General features: G+C 41.6%; 1 pseudogene; it reads right to left on the bottom strand.

The window, feature by feature from the left end:
* Nucleotides 1–10,932: 10,932 nt before the first annotated feature.
* Nucleotides 10,933–11,720, bottom strand: LOC101341587 (peptidyl-prolyl cis-trans isomerase A pseudogene; annotated as a pseudogene).
* Between the last annotated feature and the right edge of the window lie 439 nt (nucleotides 11,721–12,159).

Below are 12,159 nucleotides of genomic sequence, written 5' to 3'. Positions count from 1 at the left end.
ATATCTTAGAAAGAAAACAGGCTGGCATGGCATTTCCTAAATTCTTTGGGGATGGAAATGATGTTGGAATTGATAGAGGGAGAGAGCTCGATGAATTTTACATGTGACATGGTGTATTCGGAGCTCAGCTGCCCTCACATGTAGGGTCCATGTGCCACAGATATCTTTTTTTCCTTCCCAAAAACAAAGACAGTGACCACAACAACAAAAAAAAGTCAAAGTCCCAGTCAAACGCCAAACGCTGCAGAGGATGGCTCCTGCAGAAAGCAGAAAAGATTAATTATGGGAGGAGGAGAGAAGGCTCCGGTTTTGTATTCTGCTGGGCTCTGCAGTGCTCTCCCCGCCCTTTATCTGCTGCAGCAGCGCAATTACAGAGTGGGGAGGAATAGAGGGTGCCCCGAGGGCGATCAGAGAGCCCAGTTTCATCAGCGTTGCTCTATTTTTTATTTCATTTTCATCCCCACGAGTTAGATGGAGAATCAAGTTGAATATAAAGATTTTTCTGAACTGCAAGTTATCCCTTAATAAGACTATGAGAAATCGAATTATTTTGTATTCTGTGGTTGAAGGGGAGATTCATTTCAGTGGTCGGAATTAAGGGCTGAGAGCCAGGAGAGCTGAATTCTGCTCCTGCCTGGTCTACCTACACTCTTCACTCATTTCCTACTAACGGCTTAGGTGTGGTTTTCCCAGAGGCTGGTTTTTTAATGATAGGATCCTAGAAGTTGCTTCCAATCTGAAAGATGTTAATTTACTAAGAACATTAACTTTTTAATTCATCTTCAGTGGTTCTTTGCTATCTACTTTCGAAAAGGTTAGTACAGAATAAAGAGACTATTGTTTTAAGGTTAGCTTATAGTGCTGTTGTTGTTAGCTGCCCTAAAACCAGCCTCCGACCCCGTGCACAACATTGCCTGGTCCTGCGACATCCCTGTGATCAGTTATGGATTGTACTGTTGTGATCTGTCTGAATCTGGAAGCTCTGCTGAAACCTGTTCAGCATCATAGCAACACACAAGCCTCCACTGCCAGACAGGCAGTGACTGCGCATGGGATGCATTAGCTGGGAATCAAACCCGAGTCTCCCCCGTGGGAGGAGAGAATTCTACCACTAAACCACCACTACACCCCGCCCCCCCGACCAAGACAGGCTTATAGGACACATGCAGTGGGTTTTAACTGGGATTTGTGCCATATCTAGAACCAATCCATGTGTCATCGGCCCCACATATTTTATTTCACAAGCAGATCATCTCCTTTTTATTCTAGAATGACAACCTCTAAGAGGGCTTCTACACGGATAAAATGTGGTCACAAATTTGTGAGGCTATCATACGGTTTGAGAAAAAAGGGAAGAGGCCATCTTTATGGCTCTTCCCTAGATCTTGGAGCACACTACAGAGTGCACAGTCCTCATTACCCCCTGAGTTCTAATGAATTCGATAATATCCCATAGGAAAGCAGAGACAAGCAGCAACTTTGTTTGTTGGAAGTCTCAGAGACAAGCAGCAACTTTGTCTGTTGGAAGTCTGGACCCACTGGGTCTGTAGGAGGATTTCTGGCTCTGTGATGCCCTGGGAAACAAAGACAGCCTAATAGCCTAGATAAGAGAGTTTTAATTCTGATCTGTTGTTGTTGTTGGATGCCGTTGAGTCAATTCCAGCTCATAGCAACCCCATGTGACAGAGCAGATCTGCTCCATACCGTGGGGTTTGCTTGGCTGTAATCTTTACCGAAAGGAGCCCTGGCAACACAGTGTTTAAGTGCTTGGCTGCTAACCCAAAGGTCAGTGGTTCAAGCCCAGCTGTTGCTGCATAGGAGAAAGATGTGACAGTCTGCTTCCATAAAAGATTACAGACTTGGAAACCCTATGGGGCAGTTCCAGTCTGTCCTATAGGGTCACCATGAGTCAGAATCGACTCAACGGCAATGGGTTTGGTTTTTTGGTTAATCTTTAAGGAAGCCGATCACCAAATCTTTCTCCTGTGGAGTCGCTGGGTGGGTTCAAACCATTAGCCTTTTGGTTAGCAGCTGAGGGCTTAATCATTGCATCACTACCTCCTGGGAATTCTGTGACAACCTCAACTTGCGCAACCTTTCTGCAATGCCGCCATTCCCTTGTCTGGACTAGTGGATAACAATGGTGGTTTGTTGTACACAGATGTAATAAGAAATAGCTCATGAAATTGGCCATGATGAGGTTTGCCTGACATAAAGTGCTCCCTGAGTGCTTAGTCCAAAGACAGTCTTCCTTCAAACACTGGTTATCCTATTTTAGCCTCATGCTATCGAGTTGTGGTGCTTGTTTCTAAGCCTCCATGAGCTGCAATTTGAAACTCAGTTACCCTCCCTCTCCAGCTAGGCTCTCTTACACTCTCCCCCACGAAGACAGTAAAATGGCATTAACATGTATAGTGATAGGATAGTAATTACTACCAGTGTATTCTTTAACATAGCTAGTTTTTTTAGCATTTCCTGAAGTGGGTATTTAAATCATCTATGGAGTTCATCTGGAGCCCTGGTGGCACAGTGGTTAAGATTTCCACTGCTAACCAAAAGTTCAAATCTACCAGCTGCTCCTTGGAAACCCTATAGGGCAGTTCTTCTTTGTCCTATAGTGTCGCTATGAGTCAGAATCGACTGGAAGGCAATGGGTTTGGTCTGGTTTGGTTTGGTTATGGAGTCTACAAAGATAGGCCATTAATTGTTTGTTGATAAGGGGAAGGCAAGTATATCCTACAAGAGGCAAAACGACACAGCCTATTCTAGTTTAGAAATGGATTCAAGTTTTGTTGTCTGAGAAATCAAAGTATAAAACTTTCCATGCTTCTGCCAAATACCTTATTCTATTCAGGTCTGGAAAGTGAGTAAAGAGGGGGTGGTGGATATAGTTGTTGTTTCCTTAGATATTGTATGAAAAAACAAAAACAGTTGCCATCATTGAATTGATTCTGACTCCTGGTGGCCCCATGTGCCTCACAGAATGTTCCACAGGGTTTTCAATGATTTTCCAGAAGTCAATCACCAGGCCTCTCTTCTGAGGTGCCTCTGGGTGAACTCAAACCTCCAACCTTTTTGTTAGCAGCCAAGTACATTAACCATTTGCACCACCCAGGGACTTTCAGCTATTGTATATTGTATAGTATGGAGCCTTTTGAAGAAACAAGATCATTTCCAGGATTTTTGTTTTTATATGTCTTTCCTTGAGGAGGGTCCTGGAGGCACAGTGTTTAAGCATTTGGCTGCTAACCAAAAGGTCAGCGGTTTGAATCCACCAGACACTCCTTGGAAACCCTATGGGGCAGTTCTTGCTATGAGTCAGAATTGACTCCACAGCAATGGGGTCAATGGGGGGTTCCTTGAGGAGCTTTGGGTATGAAGCTTGTCATGGATTGAATTTTGTCCCCAAAAAATATGTGTCAACTTGGTTAGGTCCTGATTCCCAGTATTGTATGGTTGTCCTCCATTTTGTGATTGATGTAATTTTCCTTTGTTGTAAATCCTAATCTCTGCCTGTAGTTAATCAGGCAAGATTAGGTTATGTTAAAAAGGATTAGAAGGGATGTAACACCCTCACCCAGGTCACGTCCCTGATTCAATGTAAAGGCAGTTTCCCTAGGGTGTGACCTGTACCACCTTTTATCTCTCGAGAGATAAAAGGGAAGCGAGCAGAGAGTGGGAAGCTCCTACCACCAAGAAAGCAGTGCCAGAAGCAGAGGGTGTCCTTTGGACCTGAGTTTCCTGCATGGAGAAGCTCCTACACCAGGGAAAGATTGATGACAAGGACCTTCCTCCAGAACCGACAGAGACAGGAAGACTTCCCTTAGAGCTGGAGCCCTGAATTCGGACTTCTAGCCTATTAGACTGTAAGACAATAAACTCTGTTTGTTAAAGCCATGCGCTTGTGGTATTTCTGTTATAGCAGCACTGGATAACTGAGATAAAGCTCAATACCTTTAGCATAAGAGTCCCCTGGATCATGTACCAGCTTGTGAGAGAGATCTCTTCTACTTTTGTGTGTTGTTGATTAGCTGGGGTTATTGTTGCTTATTTCCCATTGGCTGGCTCAGCTATTAGATCTTTGCTGACCTGTTCTGAAGTTTCATCTTTAATGAGTGTTTTAGATTGAATTGTGTCCCTCAAAAATATGTGTTGGAATCCTAACTCCTATACAAGTGGATGTAATCCCATCTGAGAATAGGATTTTCTTTGTATGTTATTGAGGTTATATCAGTGTAGGATGTGTTTTAAGCCAATCACTTCTGAGATACAAAAACAGCACATTAGGCACTGGAGCAAGCAAGCATAAATGGGGGAAGACAGACCCGACGCACGTGAAGATCGGCAAGGAACCAAAAAAAAAACCCCAAAACCCATTGCCGTTAAGTAGATTCCAACTCATAGTGACCCTATAGGACAGAGTAGAACTACCCCATAGGGTTTCCAAGGCTGTAATCTTTATGGAAGCAGACTGCCACATCTTTCTCCTGTAGAGCAGATGGTGGGTTCAAACCGCTGACCTGTTTGTTAGCAGCTGAGCTCTTTAACCACCGTGCCACCAGGGCTCCTTTGGCAAGGAACAGAGGACTCAAAACCAAACCTATTGCCTTTGAGTTGATACCAGAAGAGATAAGAACCTTCCTCCATAGCCGACACAGAGAGAGAGAGGCCTCCTCTAGAGCTGGTGCCCTGAATTTGGACTTTTCTAGCCTTCTAAGCTGTGAGAAAATAAATTTCTGTTTGTTAAGGCCACCAACAGGTGGTATTTCTGTTACAGCAGCACTAAGGAACTGAGACAGTGTGTTCCAGCTCTTTTTGAAACATCTTGGAAAGATGCTGTTAGGAGGCTTTTAGGTGGAAAGTTGGCTCATTATAATAAAACTTCTCTTTTTCTGAAAGTCTCGGAGAAGTCTCTGGTCATTTGCACACATAGCGATATAATGTTCTGGCTTTGCCAAACATGACAAGTAAAAAGAGATACATGGGCACAGGAAGTTTGCCTTACTTAAATTCTTAAAGAGTGTGTTTAAGAAGACTGGCTTTGGAGTAAGATGGATTTGTTTTATGACCCTGGGGAAGATGCACTATCACCCTGAACTCAGATTTCCCTAAAAACAGAATGAGGATGAGCATGCCTACCTGGCAGTGCCATGAGGGTTTGCCATTTTGTGTGAAGTACCAAGCATAGTGTAGGTACCAAATACTGGTTAGCTCTCACCAACCTGCAGTTTCACCAACAATAAGCAATATGTCTTTTTCAGGGGGCACTCAAATTTCTTTCTCGAGGCACTCAAATAACGTGGACATGTATCTGTAGTGGAGAGGGCAATTAGCAAACTCAAACTATGACTCTATTTTATGATGACAGGGCTCAGCAAACTATAGCCTATGAGCCAAATCCAAATCCAGCCAATGCTGGTTTTGATAAATAAAGGTTTATTGGAACACAGTCACGTTCATTCATTTATGTATTGTGTATGGCCACTTTTGTGTTACGATAGCAGAGTTAACTAGCTGTGCTCAAACTTCAAATATTTGCTATCTGTCTTGTTAGAGAAAGAGTTTGTCAACCCCTGGTCTAGGGTAATTATTTCCAAATTTACACAAAAGGATTGACAGATGTTGGCCCCTTGAGCATGAGATTTATATAATTTAATCCACCCCATCATGTGCTAGTAGCTCTAAAAGAGTCAGGGATTCTAGCTTACAAAATGTGTGCAATTATACACAAATATAGATGATGAATCTTGAGGTTGTTTTGTCAGCCTTCTGGAAAATTCTTCTGTTCTTGGGAGAATGTGTTTAATCATATTGTTATGGATTGAATTGTGTCCCCTCAAAATATGTGTCAGAATCCTAACCCCTATAGCTGTAGATGTAATCCTGTTTGGAAATAGGGTTTTCTCTGTTATGTTAACGAGACCATACTGGTGTAGGGTGAGTCCTAAACCTAATCATTTCTGAATTACAAAAAGAGTGAGGCACATGCTGGGGATCTGAGGCCATCTGAGGATCACCAAGAACCAAGGAATGCCTGGGGTTAGGACAAGGAGGGAATCCACATGGCTGAGACACTGATTTGGACTTTAAGCCCCCGAAAGTGTGAGAAAATAAATGTCTGTTCTCTAAATCCATGACACCCACTTGTGATATTTGTGTTATAGCAGCACTAGCTAACTAAGACACATACCATAAGCTACCTTAACCATAAAAAAGCAATATGGCTGGCTGGTTAATATTAGGTGGTCAGTGTCCTATCCCAATTAGTCTAAGACCCCCAGGAAAAATATTGTAGCCTGACACATTTGGGTTTATTGGCCCAGTGCGATGAGGAAGACCATACACTAGAGGAACTGGGAGGGGCATCTCAGCAAACAAAGTAATAGTTATCACAGGATTCTGGGGAAGGATGGTGTTCAGATGAACGAAGCAGTGTTCTGATAGTCTCAAAGCAAAGTAGGGTACTGTCAAGGGGTCAGTATCAAGTCTGGACTGGAAAGGGGCCCCAGGATCCTGTTTTCTTGGAAACAATGAAGTTAAGATAGATGTGGAATGTTGTGCCCAGAAAACCCCTACTTGAAGCTCTGCACCTGTGTTGTAAATTGAGATGGCTTCTCATGTCAAAGAGTAACTAGATTCCCTAGGTAAAAGCAAGATGTTTCATTTTTACTGATATAATTTTAAACAGCAAAGGTTCAGATAGTCTATGATTTTAGAGAACAAAGTTTCTCAGTGAGTGAAAAAGCCATAGTCCCCCAAAGAAGGGATTGTTACAACACTTTAGAGTTGCAGTAGGTCCTTGGGAGTATTGTTTCCTGTTAATTTTATAGCTGGCTTTATCTGTGTTTGTTATTCCAGCCTGATGAATGACCAGATTTTAACTTTTTCAGTCTTAGCTAATTTTTACTTTCTCATCAGGAAGGTGGTGATGGTAGGGTTGGGAGGTGGTTGGCACAGACAGAGAGCAAAAGGAGACAGTGTGGAAAAAAATGGTAGAGAGCTAATTCAAGGAATTGATGGGGCAAACAGCTAACTTGCTCAGGTGCTAATCAAAATGTTGGAGGTTCAAGTCCACCCAGAGATGCCTTGGAAGAAAGGTCTGGCAATCAACTTCGGAAAAAACAGCCACTGAAAACCCTATAGAGCACAGTACTCTGGCACACACAGGGTCACCGTGAATTGGAATCAACTCAAAGGTAACTGGTTTTTCATTTTTTAAATAATATTTTGTTGTGTTTTGGTGAAGATTTCACAGTAGTTTAGGTTTCCATTAGACAATTTCTACACAAATTGTTCAGCAACAGTGACATTGGTTACATTTTTCACAATGCATGAACATTATCCATATTTCCGTTCTGGTTGTTTCATTTCCATTAATCTAGTTTCCCTGTCCCCTTATATCTCATCTTTGTTTTAAAGTAATTGTTAACCATTTGGTCTCATATAGATGACTTTTTAAAGGAACATAGTACTCACGTGTGATATTCTTTATTCTGTGTAGTTTACTGATTTTAAATTCAGGGCAACCAACAGGCTGAAGGGAAATTTCCTACTGTCTAGTATAATGCCTGATAAGTAATATCCAACTTAATAAATACATACTGAATAAATTAATGAATAGTATTTGAGTGGTGAAGAGTCTCAAACTACCCTGACGATCATTCTGTATTTACTCAATAAAGAATTGGTAAATTTTAATGACCTTACTATTATCAAACTGCAACATGGAATTTGATAATGCTCATTTTAACATTTAGCCAGAAAAGTAGAATGGAAGTTCTCATAGCAAACCATCCAATGTATTATGAAATTTTTCCTTAGACATTTACAGAATTATTTTAGGGTTATTCTTTCTAGTAACAACTGGCAGTAAGAAACAGGTGGTCTGAGTAATGACAGTCTCTCCCATGACTTTAGATGACAGATTTGAGGAGCTAGCACTGATCTGATTCCTGGTTCTCAAGCTTCATTTCCTGACCCAATTCTTAAGGGCAGGACATCCTAAATCAAGTGTCAGAATTGGGTGAGGAAATGAACCCTGTGACTCTAGGAATTGAAAACATTGCTTAACTCAAATGTGTTCTGTCGATGATCCCCTTTACTTCCTCCCTCGGAAGGAAACGCAAGAGGTGAAGCTGGGAGTGGTAGCAACATCTTCTCCAAGCTCTCAGATCTTACTCTTTCTCTGCTGTCCTTTGTAATCTCGGAGATTAGGGTTAGTTGAGAGAAAGAGGCTTGCAAACCTTCTGTGTTCAGAATGCCTCCAGCTTTCAATTCAGAGACTTTAATGCCTTATATTTTCATTTGGCATTTGAAGAAATTTCTTGCCATCACCCTTGACTTTTCTTAGCAAAGTCTTCACTTCTCTGAAGCTATTGACCTTTATACAATCTCTATTTTTCCAATTTTTCTCCTTCTGTCTTTCACAAATGACTACTAGTACTTAAGTTTGGAATATTCTTTTTAGCTTCCCTTCTCTTTTTCTTTTCCTCCTTCAGCTCCCCACCCCCATCCCCCGCCATGAACTCTCTGGGCTAGTTCCAGCTCTTACTGGCAGCATCTCAAGCATCTGAGGACTGTCACATGAATTAATCCTATCTCCTGTTTTCCTTCCAAGGGATTGGGAGGAGGGGGTTGAGAACAAATCCTACTCCAGAAAATACTGACATAAAGGATATGAAGAGAGATAAGCAAGGGGATTCTGAGTTGCATGTAAAACAGGTGAATTTACCATAGGGAGGGAGCAGCAAGCTGTGGGAAAGCAAGGGAAATGAGAGTCTGCTTCCCAAGCACCCTGAGTCATCTTGTTTAAAGGGGAGATTGGTGTCAGCACATGAAGCAGAATGAATGCCCTGGAGAGAATTAGCTTTGATTAGAAGCAGCTGGGAACAGAGAGCGAACCCCTGAGATCCTCAATGAAGGAAAAGGCGATCTCGTAAAATACAGTCCTATAAGCTCAAATTCATTGTTCAGCTGTAATAATTGTCTGTAGTATAAGACAAATATTAGGATGGAAAAAAAATCCTAACCCCTTGAAACTAACTAGCACTAAATCAGAGAATAATGAAATCCAGGACCAATAGTTTTGCTAGGGACCTAGTGTGCTAGACAAACTTAATAGTTTGCTTCTTTAAAAGAAATGCAAGCACACACACACACACACACACACACACACACACACAACCCATCCGAATGAATGGTTAAGGGGACCACAGCAGATGTTACCTATTTAAACTTTACTAAAGCACTTGATAAAAATGTCCCATGAAATTTTACTTGCAAAACAAGTTCAAATTGGCTAGAATAGGAGAACTGTGATGCAGATTGAAAACTGGCTCCAAAATCATGAGCCAAGGGTAATGGAACTGATAAATAAATGGCAGCAGATCTAGCTGCAGGAAGGTGTTTAGCAGAATGCCCCGGAGATTACGGTGAGGACTGAGTTTATTAAAAATCTCTATCAATGAGTTGGAAGAAGCAGTCAACCGGATGCACATGAATTCTGCCAGGAATACTAAATTGGCAAATGTTACAAACAGCATAGAAGATCAAGTCTTAGTGCAGGGGGATAAACAAAGAGGTTAGAACTGTGTACAAGGAGGAGGAAGGAAGGAACAAAGTGGGATCCACCTGGGGAGAATACAAATCTGTTGATCTGTAAGAGATTGGGCTGTGGAATTCCATGGAAGAGACAACAAAAGTACTATGGTAGAGAAAGACCCTGGAGGGAGAGGAAACAGAAAATTAGGTATAAATTGGTGATGCTGTTCAGTGGCCAGCAAGGAAGAATCCAGATTTTTTGGGCCTAAAGTTTATAAAATTAGGGGAGCCCTCTTTGAGAAAAAGACAAAAGGTTATGAACTGAAAATTAAGTTCAGGGTCTGGAAAGGGGCCTGGGTAAATGAAAGGTCTGGAAGTTTAAGTTCAATAAGCTTCGTGGTGAATCTGCCTATGGCGACCAAGCATGTCATCAATGATATTCCCTTCCATGACTGGATAAGAGGAGGAGAGATGGGGGTGGGGTCTGGGTTCACTAGTGGATAACAACTGGAACATAAGTGAATTCTAATGTGCCAAAAATTACCTGACTGTGTGTAAGCTGCTTGAAGGCAAGCACTGTAATGAACATGTAATGTAAAGACAGTAGATAAACCTTAATCTGTGTCCTCATGGAAACCCTGGTGGCGTAGTGGTTAAGAGTTCGGTTGCTAACCAAAAGGTCGGCAGTTGGAATCCACCGCGCTCCTCAGAAACTCTGTGGGGCAGTTCTACTTTGTCCTGTAGGGTTGCTATGAGTCGGAAATGACTCAATGGCAATGTGTTTGGTTGTTTTTTTTTTTTTTTAATGTCCTCGTGGGAGCTAAAGACATGGTGAGATCCACTTAGTGAGCAATTAGTAGGGAACTCTTGATGGAGATGCTAAAATAATCTATACCCATACATATTAATAACAGTTTTCCTGCTCTACCACAAGTACTTGTTCATATCTTTAGTAGTGATTTCTTTGAGGGCAGGGCCTCCATAGTGGCATCAATGTTTTTTGAATGTGTCTGAATCCGGCTAAATTTTCACTAATCTTGTATCTTCTTCCTGGTTACACAAACGTCTGAGCCTTTCTTGCAGTTAGTTTGGGGCCAGTTTCTAGCCAAAGGAATATGGGCAGAAGTGATGTATGCCATAAAATCCCCATGGAGACCCTGGAGACCATAAGTGGAAGGTTGTGGCATTATAAGATGGAAGAAAAATGTATTCCTGAATCACTATTTGGAGGAAAACCACCAAAGAGAACTGTTTGACCCATGTCAGACTGTGACAATAGCAAAAAAAAAAAAAATCTCTATATTGAATTATGCCACTGAGATTTTGAGATTTTTCTTACAGCAGCTAACATGACTTACTATGACTAAGAAATTGAATGAATGAATTGAATCAATTCTGCATCATTTAATCTACCTGTATTTTTGTTTCAGTATCTATTTCAAGAGAAAAATGAAATTGTAGTTTCACTATCAATTTTTTTTGTTTAGTGTTTATTTTTTAATCTTAAACTTAACTCTGCAATCCAGCTAGACTTGGAGGGGAATAAGGAAAATATGAAAACCAAAGAACTGCAGTGAGAGCACAAAGATTATAGGATGTTGTAGGCACACTGGGGGTAGAAGTGTGGTCTCCTAAGCTACAGAAGGAATAGTCTGGTCTTTAAGATAAAACACGAAATATAGGTCATATTTATCAGAGTTGTCCACAGTCAGCAATGGTGATCTTCTTGCTGGTCTTGCCATTCCTCTACCCAAAGCACTCCATGGCTTCTACAATGGTCATGCCTTCTTTCACCTCGCCAAAGACCATATGTTTGCCATCCAAAGATTCAGTCTTAGCAGTGCAGATAAAAAACTGGGAACCATTTGTGTTGGGTCTGGCATTTGCCATGGACAAGATGCCAGAACCCACATGTAAGTTCTCATCAAATTTCTCCCCATAGATGGACTTTCCACCAGTGCCATTATGGCATGTGAAGTCATCACCCTGGCACATAAACCCAGGATAATTCTGTGAAAAGCAGAAAACTTTGTAACCAAATCCTTTCTCCCCAGTGCTCTGAGTACGAAAGTCTCTTGCTGGCTTTGGAATTTATCTGCAAACAGCTCAAAGGAGAGGCAGTCCAGGGGCTCACCGTGGACAAGGATGTCTAAGTACACAGGGTTTACTATGCTGGACATGGCGGGACCGGATGAGGCTGCGGATCCAGACAGTGACATCAGCAAAGTAGCGTATCAATTATTTCTTGAGTAGTCCTGTTTTATATTGAGTATTAGGGTTCATCTAGTATTGGTGAAGTGTTTGTATTTATTTGTTTATTTGTTTATTGCTTTCAAGGCTGTTAGAGTTGAGTAGGAAGACCAAATGGATAAACCAAAACCAAAAACCAAACCCACTGCTTTGAGTTGATTCTGATTCAGATGTAAATTAAATATATCTACAGGAGGTTCCTGGAGTCCCTAGGTAGGGTGAACCGTTAACGCAGTTGGCTGCTAACCAAGAGTTTGGAGGTTCGAGATCACCCAGAGGCTCCATGGAAGAAAGGCCTAGCAATGTACTTCTAAAAAATCAGCCATTGAAAAATCCCGTGGAGCATACCTTTACTCTGACACACATGGG

Source organism: Trichechus manatus, unplaced genomic scaffold (assembly GCF_000243295.1).
Source record: "Trichechus manatus latirostris isolate Lorelei unplaced genomic scaffold, TriManLat1.0 scaffold00067, whole genome shotgun sequence".
Lineage (NCBI taxonomy): Eukaryota > Metazoa > Chordata > Mammalia > Sirenia > Trichechidae > Trichechus > Trichechus manatus.
The sequence above is the reverse complement of the archived record's forward strand: the minus strand, read 5'-3'. Positions and strand labels throughout refer to the sequence as shown.